Here is an 8530-nt window from a genome sequence, read left to right on the forward strand (position 1 = left end):
CGCCGCGGCGGGGTCTCCCGGCGGCGGGGTCTCCGCCCTCCGCGTGGGGAGGGACAGCGCCCGGGGAAGGTCCGGGAGGGATGGGACGGCCAACAGGAGTGCTTAAAGCTGGGCGTGGTGGTGCACTCCGGAGGCTGAGGCGGGAGGATTGCGAGTTCCAGGCCATCCTGGGCTACGCAGTGAGTTTAAGGCCAAGCTAGAGTACCTAGCAAGACCCTGTCTCAGAAAACCAGAAGAAAAAAATGCTTCAAATAACATCATCCCTGGTATTGATGTAGTGAACAAGTAATATTTAAATAGTGCTTATAACATATTAGGCATCCCCTAAATTCTTGGAATGATGCAGCCTTTAAAGTCCATTAAGGTAGCTTTTGTCGTCTCTCTCTTTTTTTTTTTTTAATTAACAGCTGGGGAAACTGAAACTCGAAGCAGTGACTCACCTTGCGTCTGATTAGCATTTCAGACTTTTACGTCCATAACACCTCCATCCACTCTTCCCCTCCCCAGCCAGAAAACAGCAACAAAAACTGTCCCTTGTCGGGGAGGGAGGGCGCTCTTCCCCGAGGGTTCCGGTCATTGAGTCTGTGAAATACACCAGACAGAGAACAGGACAAAAAGCTTTTCGTTAGGAGTGCATGCGAGGGAGTCCCGCAAAATAGCCTGGAAGAAGCTGGCTGGCTGGAGTCTGCGCGCCTTGTACCGGGGGAAACCTTGTGGGTTTAGGTGATGGCTTTCGCTCCAGTCTTTGGTCAGATCAGGGAACTTCGGAGAAAGCCCCTCGCTGCGTTTGCGTTCCTGAAGTGCTCGGTCCGGAGGAACCAGCGCGCACCGAGAGCGCGTTTCAGAGTGGCGTTTCCTGAGCCCCTCCACCCCTCCTGCAGGACCCCAGTTTCTCTGGGTTTCCGGTTTGCTCTGCAGAGCGCAGGATTCAGGCAGAGAGTTGTACCTGGAGCCCGAGTGGGTGCTCAGGTGAGGAACGCTAAGAGAACCTCCTCGCCTTTGTATTCTACTTCACAAACTGCACAGAACTTGAAGGAGCTGGGCAGTTGTGGCTCTTGACATTCTTCGGTTTAACCAAAAAGCTTGCAACTGCTTTATGTAGAGCAAACAGGACCCTTAGCTGTATGATTTTCTCCAGGCTTAGTTTAAAACATTGCGGATGTTGAATCAGATTTGCTTTCCTGTGCTTAATTTCTTTAAGTGTATGATTTTTTGGTTTGTTTTGTTTTTTGAGACAAGATCTCGCTGTGTAGTTCAGGCAGGCCTTGAACTTGAGACGATCCTTCTGCCTCAGCCTCGTGAGTGCTGGGATTGATTATGTGTGTGCATCTCCGCGCTTAGACACCTGGCTTAGTTTTCTAATTTAAGAAATTAAGTTTAACTTCTTTCCATTCTTCCCCCTTCTTTTTCCTCAGCTATCCAATTTCTTCCACTATCCAGGGCTAAAAAGTTTGACGTTACTAAGTTTGCACCAGAAATTCTCCTATCCTGCGTTCATTTTTCTCCTCAACCCTTGTCTGTACTGCCTTCCTTGCTTTTACTCTTGTTTCTTTCACTTTGTTTTGGTTTTTAGACAGTTACTTTGTAGCCCGGATTGGCCTGTGACACTTACTCTTCCTGTCTCAGCTTCAGTGCTGAAATAACAGGGATGGCCGCCTGGCCTGGGTTTTTCTTCTTTTTCCATTTCTCTTCTGTTTTGTGGTGCTAGATTTTACACAAACCCAGGACTTCACACGTCGCTGAGCTATGACTTAATTTAGTTTGTTGTTTGTCTTTCTGAGATGGGCTCTTTCTGTGTGGCTCAGGCTGGCCTTGAGCTTGTGATGATCTTGCAGCTCAGTGTTCCAAGGCTGTGGGATGCACCACCATACCTGACTTGCCTTTAGTCTGTTGCTCCCTGTCTTCCTGACTTAGGGCCTCCTTGTCACCCCTCTCACAGTCTAAACTCCTCAGACCTACGGAGCACTGGTGAGCACAGCCCCATCTGATGGTCCTAATTCTCGATTTTAGCAGCTGTGAGCTTAGCCTGCACCGTGTCTGGACTGTGCCTTTGCCTGGTGTGTCCCCCGCCCCCTTCCAGCCTTCTTTCTTTAGGACACCCCAAGCATGGAAAGTACTTCCTTTGCTTTGCAGAAAAGCCCCACCCTTCCTACTATTCCCTTCAATTCCTGCTCTCTTGCTGTGGCTGCCACAAGTGTAGCTGAAGCTGATTGGAAGAGGTGTGTCTTAGGGTAGTTTGATTGTCTGTCACCTGCCAGGTTATCTTCTCAACCGTATTACTCATAATCCAACCCTCCTGCTTACAAGAAATCCTCTTTCCCCTCTTTCTTCTTTGAGACTCATGGGGAAGGGTTGAGTGCCACACTGAAGGGCTTTTTTGTTCTTGATTCATTTGGGAATTTGTTTTACTTTTTTTTTTTTTTCTGGTACCGGGAATTGAACTCATGACCTTGTGCTTGCCAGGCAGGTGCTGTGCCACTGAGCTAAATCCCCAGCCCCTGTTTTACTTTTTTGGAGGAAGAGGAAACCATGAACTTAATTTAAAAAATTAAGAACAGGAGAACAAACAATTCAGCATCACAAATATTTTAAGTTAAATTGTGGAGAAGCAGGCTTGGGGGGAAAATTTATTTAATTTAGTTTGTTTTTTTTTGGAGACAGGGTCTCACTATGTAGTTCAGGCTGGCCTTAAAGCCTCTATGTGGCTCATCGTGGACTTGAACTAGTGGCAAATCCTCCTGCCTCAGCCTCCTGCATGGTTGGGATTACAGGCAGGCGCCACCATGCCTGTCTGGCCCAAGAAGAGTTTTTAAACTGTGTAGTGTTATCTCTGATCAGAGTAAGATGAGGTCAGCTGTTCTGTGCCTTATTAAGTGTATTATTTTGTTTCTTTTTTAGTGTGGTCCTGAGGCTCTAACCCATCACCCACATCCCTGCTACTTTGTTTTCTTTTAAAATGTTAATCTACTGCCCTTTGTAATTGACAGAATGCAGCAAGCTCCTTTACTGCTGAGAGGCAGGTTGGAAGCTGCTGGCCAGAACTGATGAGCAGGGGGAGGTGCTGGAAAAAAGCACAGGCAGCGTCCCCTTTTGTGAAAGGGGGCATTTATTGGAGGGAGCAGTGGCTACCTGGTGGTCCAGACCTGGGGCTCTGAAAGCAGAGGCCAGAAAACATATGCGCCCCATGGAGGAAATGTGTGGGTCTCCCAGAGAAAGAGAAGGGCTGCAGGACCCAAGTGTCAGGTGAAGGCCATTGGGCCTTATGCCACAGGAGTCAGTCAGTGAAGCTTTTGAGAGGAAAACAGTTTGCCTGAAACTCTGGATAGGATAATTTGGAGACCAGAAGACCCCTCAGTAGAAGGAATGTTGTTGCAGGTTTGAGTTCGACATGGATAGGGTGGGGTGGCAAGATTTTGTTTGTTTCTGAGACAGGCTTTCCCTGTGTAGTCCAGGCTGGTCTCAAACTCACAGTGATCCTCCTGCCTCAGTCTCTGGAGTGCTGGGATGACTGGTGTGCGCCTCTATGCAAGGCAGTGGCAAGACCGAGGGACTTAGAACTGAGTGGTTGTAGGAATTTAGTGGAGGGCTTCAAACTCAGGGGGCAGGAAGGTTGATTGCTACATTGCTTGGCCTGTTGATTGAGGGGCCAGCAGGGAGTTGCCATTTAAGGAACATTTCTCACTTGCTGTGAAATGCCCTTTCTGTTGACCTTTCACCTCAAAGAGCGATCGGCCTGGTAGAAATCAGCAGTGAGCAAGGGTCCTTGTTTCCGTGCTGATGGGAATTAAAACTGAAGCATGAAAGTTCACAAATTTACAGGCAAAAGCTTTCATTGGAAAGGAAGAGAAAATGACAAGAGATCCAGCTGGCCACCTCAGAAAAGAAAGTAAGAGTACACAAGGAAAAGCCTTCCTGGTGAGGGACCAGAGAAAACAGGTGTGAAGGGGTGGCCCGAAGTACTGAGCACTGAGGCCCTGAGCATGCTGTGGGTACCAGTCTTCCAGGGCACTGCAGTGGCTGGGGTCTGGTTGATCATTGCCTCAGTCCTGGTTGGAATTCTGTGGCTCAAGAGCAGTTGGCTTTCCTAGAGAGGCTTGTCCTAGCTTGTCAGCTTGATCTCTTCTTGGGTTGGCTGTGAAGGACAGTGACTGAGACTTTCGGCATTGCTTCAGGGGCTCTGGGACTGTAAGTTTGTAAAAGCTTGTAACTGAGTGTCTCTGAAATCCTGTCCTCAGTCTTGAAGGGGTGAGGCAGTCTAGGTGAATCTTGAGTAACAAACCTTGTGAAACAGACTCCCTGAGTGGTTAGCCCAGTAGTAAAAGAGACAACAAGTGAAGCCAGAGATGCCAGGCTTCATCTTGCTTTTAGTTGTGGATCTGCAGTCCCTAATTCTTAATCCCTGAGTACCTCACAAGAAAACACAAATCATGCAGTTTTTTTTTTTTTTTTTTTGTAATTGTATTATAGTATGGGGATTGGGAACTGAACCCAGGGAATTCATACTGGACTATATTCCCAACCCCTTACCCCCTTTTTAAATTATTTTGAGCCAAGTTTCACTAAGTTTCCTAGGCTGGCCTTGAAGTTGCATCCTCCTACCTCAGCCTGTCAGAGTGTTGGAATTGCAAGCGAGTACCCCCACGCTCGGTCACATCATACTTTAATGAGAAACAGGTTAAGGTCCCAGGAGTTTCTTGGGTTTCTTGGCCTCTGGTGATCTCTAACTTCATCAGAACCAAACAGGACTCATGCAGCAGGTAAACTGTGCAAAGGTTACAGTGATTAGTGTGAGAAAGGCTTGAATTGCTCATCTGGCTTCAGAGAGCCAAGGACAGTGACTTCCTGGTGGTGGTGGGGGCACCCGCAAATCACAGGGACAGGAAAGAGCCATTTGATGGGTTCCTCAGGTAGAGGGTGAGCTAGTGCGGAGGCTGCCTCCAGAGGTGAAAGGGAAGGGCCATCCCTGTGCCGGGCTGCAGCAGAGGGCAGCCGAGAGATGGCACTCCTATGCAGTGCTCAGCGTGCTCCCCGCTGGCCTTGCTCCCTTGCTGCTCTGCCCCGCTGGAAGTACAGATGTGCAGAGAGTTAGGCAGCCTTTACAACAGCCTGACATTACTTGGAGCTGAGCCTGTGAGAGCAAGAGAAAGCCCAGAAGGGGTCAGCCCGGGACTGATCAGGCCCCCATACCTATGGGGTGAACAGGAATGGCAGAGAATAAAGAAAGGCAAGAGACAATAGGGGACTGGGAGGAACCTGCCTCTAGTGGACAGGCTCAATAGTCGGTGCAGGTGACCAACTTTTATTAGCAAGGTAGAGCACAGGGGAAGGGGCTGTGTGCTTTTTATGGACCAGAAACTGCAGTAAATGGGGAACAGTTTAATGGAGAACAAGTCCTCCATATCAGTATGCCTGCATTCTTTACACTGCCTTCAGCAGATGCTGTCTTCCCTTAGGACTGCTATGGTTATCAGCTTTCTCCGTGCAGCCAGGAAGGATGGGCCTTCCACATGCTTCTTTCTTCCTAAAGCAAGTCATACTGGCTTCGAGATCACGGGACCCCAGTCACGTAGCCTGGTCCCCAGCATAATAAAATAGTATTTCACGTCCCCTTGTCCCCAGCAGGGGACAGTGTCCATAGAGGGGCTGTCCATGCAGAGGGGCTGAGGCAGGAGGATCACTGCAAGCTCAGGGTCAGGCTGGGCTTCACAGTGAGCTCAAGGCCAGCCTGAGTTGCAAAGCAAGATCCTGCCTCAAAAAACAAAAATAAAAAGAAAGTGAATTCTTCTTTTACATGAGTGTCACAGAGCTTTTTGGGGCCAGGCTGCATGAGGCCTGGGAAGTGACTGAGGGGGGCTGCATAGGGCGCTCTGCCTGCGCTACTTGAGGGCAGATGCATGAGCGTAGCGTTAGCCACCTACATGATGTGCATTCACCAGGAGGCCCGCGTGTCTGTTCTCTTTAAGTGTCAACTAATTTATGTTTGAGAAACTGTGCATGTTGTGAATCATATCAGTGAAATTTTGCGTTATACTTTTTTTGAGACAGGGTCTCTTTATATAGTTCAGGCTGGCCTTGAACTCATTATGTAGCCCAGGCTGGCCTCAAAACTCATAAGCCATTCTCCTGCTTCAGTCCCCTGGTGCTTGATTACAGGTATATGCCACCATGCCTGGCTTCTTTTTTGTTTTTTTTGAGACAAGGTCTCACTGTAGCCCAGGCTGGCATTGAACTCAGGGCCATCCTTCTGCCTCAGTCACTGAGGTGCTGGGATTACAGGCATGCGCCACCATGCTTGGCCTTGCGTTATTCTTTTTAAAGTACATATTTTAAGAAAACAGAACAAAAACTAGCCATGCCTGTTAAATACGTTGTGAACTAGTTTCAGCTTGCGAGGTGCCTTTTCAGGATCTCCTTTCTAAGTAACAGGTGTCGAACGTAGTAAGATTACACTTTCCCCATTGGAGAATCAGGCAGTCAGTACCTCACCCTGCCACGCTGTCTCAGTGCCCTAGGACGCTGGTTCATCCCCGAGAGGGAGGTGAGAGCCTGGCAACAGGACCATGTTGGGCTCAGCAGAATGTTCAAGTGCAGCAGGAGAGAAAGAGGGACTGGCACCAAGTCACGGCCAGCGAGAGGTGATGGTGTGACAGGGATTGGAGGTTAGGGTCCGAGTGCCACGGAGCTGGGCAGATTGGGGCTCGGACTGTGCGTGAGTGGTCCTACGGCAGTGAGCTGTGAGTGTAACTTCCTGGCTGCACAGTGATGCTGAAGAGTAGGGAGAGCTCTGAGCTATAACCGGAGAGGAATGGAGAGGGTGGGCTCTGATGTGAAGGAGTTCTGAGGCCTGGGCTTGCCCTGGTGGTACTGGGTAAGAGGGAAGTGCGGGATTCCTGGGAATACTCCCTTCAGAGATCCCAGAGCCCTTCGTTGGAGTGGCCAGTGAGCAGGAGCCTGTCCCTGAGGGTCACGCAGATAGGCAGCACTGGAGGTGTAGCCAGGCCTCCCTGTGAGCTGCTGAGGCACTGACTTGGTAAAGGGGACTGCGCTGCAGGTAGTGTTTAGGCATTAATTACCTACTGGCCTGACAGCTGCGAGAGCCATGGCCAGTGACCTGCTGTGTCCACACCTGGAAGACATGTCATTATGACAGGAACTGGAGGACTCCTCAGTTTTGTTTTTGGTTTTTTTTTTGTCTTTTTGAGACAGGGTCTCACTATGCAGTTCAGGCTGGCCTTGATCTTACTTATGTAGCCTAGGCTGGTCTCAAACTCAAAATGACCCTTCTGCCTAAGCCTCCCGAGTGCTGGGATTACAGGCGTGTGCCACCATGCTTGGCCTTCCTCAGTCTTTAAACACTGAAATTACACTGCATCCAAGACACCATGCCAACACGAAGAACACCCATGCATGCTTAATTTGTGAGGAAAAGGTAACAGGATGGGGACTTCAGATGAGGAGGTAGTTTGTGGTGGCACATACCTGTATCACTAGCACTCAGGAGGTTGAGGCCTGGGGATTGCCAAGAGTTGGAGACCAGTCTGGGCTATGTAGAGTTCAAGGGCAGCCTGGACTGCATAGCGAGACTGTCTCAAAAAGTAAAAAAGACCAAAGAAAAGAGGTGGTAATTAACTTTCTCCAAATTGAATGGGTGTTCCGGTTTGTGGCACTGGCTCCACTGAACTAATTGTCTTGAACTTGGGATCCTCCTACCTTAGCTTACAAGAGTGCTAGGATTGCAGGCAAGCACCACCCTGCCCAGCTTTTGATGGAGATTTTGTGTATTTGTGGAGGAAGAGAAAAGGATAAGAATGAGAAACATGTAATACAAGTTGAAGTGGCTTGTTACTGCACAGACTTCAGAGGGTTACAGTTGACCCAGTATTTCTCATTTCCTTTTTGGTTAGAAGAGCTTTGTACTCGGTGCATGAATGAGCAGTAGATTTGTTCTTTCTTTTTTTTTTTTTCACTAGATTTGTTCATGGAAGAAATAATTCAGAGAATGCAATATGAGTATTGTCATTGAGCTTTTGTTTTGATTTCACCGGAAAGGCGGGTGGTGGCCTTTTTGCATTTCCAGGAATGCTTTTTTTATTCGCGATAGTTATGAAAATCATATTCTTAAGAAACAGTGGTTGGCAGCTCTATTTTTATGCATGACATTTTGGGGTTATACCAGAATGTTGAAATCAGGGATGCTCACATTGTAGTACGAGGGTCAGAGGTGATTGCTCATGACTAGTTTCTTCTTCCTGTTCATTTTCCAGAAAGTATTGTAGGGTTGCAATTTTTCTTTTTTTTTGATACCGGGAATCGAACTCAGGACCTTACACTTGCCAGACAGGCACTTAGGCCACTGGACTATATCTCCAGCCCTGTAGGGTTGCAATTAAAAGAAGACCACATTTCGTCCTGGGTTTTACTCAAATAGTAATTGTATAAGATTAGTCTTAAATTTTTTTTTTTTTTTTTTTTTTCTTTTTGAGACAGGGTCTTGCTATGCAGTTCAGGCTGACCTTGAGCTCACTTTGTA

Source organism: Chinchilla lanigera, unplaced genomic scaffold (genome assembly GCF_000276665.1).
Source record: "Chinchilla lanigera isolate Chin_1 unplaced genomic scaffold, ChiLan1.0 scaffold00073, whole genome shotgun sequence".
NCBI classification, from domain to species: domain Eukaryota; kingdom Metazoa; phylum Chordata; class Mammalia; order Rodentia; family Chinchillidae; genus Chinchilla; species Chinchilla lanigera.